Source organism: Canis lupus, chromosome 2 (genome assembly GCF_003254725.2).
Source record: "Canis lupus dingo isolate Sandy chromosome 2, ASM325472v2, whole genome shotgun sequence".
NCBI lineage: Eukaryota > Metazoa > Chordata > Mammalia > Carnivora > Canidae > Canis > Canis lupus.
In genome coordinates this window covers 67153725-67154754 of record NC_064244.1, presented here as the reverse complement: position 1 = coordinate 67154754, position 1030 = coordinate 67153725, and positions in this window count along the sequence as shown.

The window sequence follows — 1030 nt, the reverse complement described above, 5'->3', positions numbered from 1 at the left end:
CCGGGGCCAGGCGCGCCCACTTGGCCCCAGCTCCCGCCCGCGGGAGGAGGGAGGGGGGCGGGGGCGGGGGCGGGGGCGGCGGGGGGTGGCCGATCGGCGTCTCCCAAACCGGCCCGCCCCGAGATCTTCCCGAACCTTCTCTCTGTCCACCCTTCCTTTCGGGGGGTCCTAGGTGCGGGGGGCGGGGGAGGAGGTGGCTCTGCAGCCCCAGAAGAGCACGTCCCCTCCCCGGTCGGCGGGGGGATGGGGCAGGGCTTTGGGGTGGGGGAGTGAGGGGTCCCAGCCCCCGGACGCGCGCAGCTCGCCTGCGATCCCCACCCGCGCCGCGGAGGGGCGGGGAGGCCCGAGCGCCGGTCCCGCAGCTGTCCTGAGGGGCTGGGGGAGGAGGGATGCCGGCCGCACCCCGTACGTTTGGGGACAGTCGGGAGCCTGTTGCCGGGGTTACGGAAGGGCGGTTGGGAGGGCTTGAAGCCTCTAAGGTCGAGTCCGGATTTAACACCAGTGTCCACCCCCACGCTGCGAGGTTTCCTGGGGTGTCTCTGCTCGCTCCACCTGTCACCCCGACCCAGCCCTCCTTTGTCCACTCCCAGGCCTGCCCTCCCCCCAAGGCCTTAGCCCATTAGAGTCAGGGTCAAATTTCAACACTGGAGTCTTTCTCCCGAAGCCAGGAGCTGGCGGCCCCAACCCAGACCCGGCCTGGGGCATTCTCCCCTCTGATGCCTTTTGTCCTTAACTTAACCCCTCGGTCTGGGAAGGTCTTTGACTCGATCGGCCAAGAATGCTCTGCGCTGTAAAGAGCGAGGGGCCCACTGTGTGTTGAATCCTTGAGGCCTTGATAGGGGGCGGGGTGGGGTAACGGTGTGGCTGTGTTGAGTGTGCGTGGGTTGTGTGTGGCGAGCAGCGTGCCGCTGCAGGCTGTGAACACCACGCGGTTGGGTGTGTTGCGGGGGGGAATGTGGGATTGTGTGCCGGTGCTCGAGTCTGTGAGGCCTGTAGGTCCATGTCTGTGTGTGGGCCTGTGGTTGTGTGC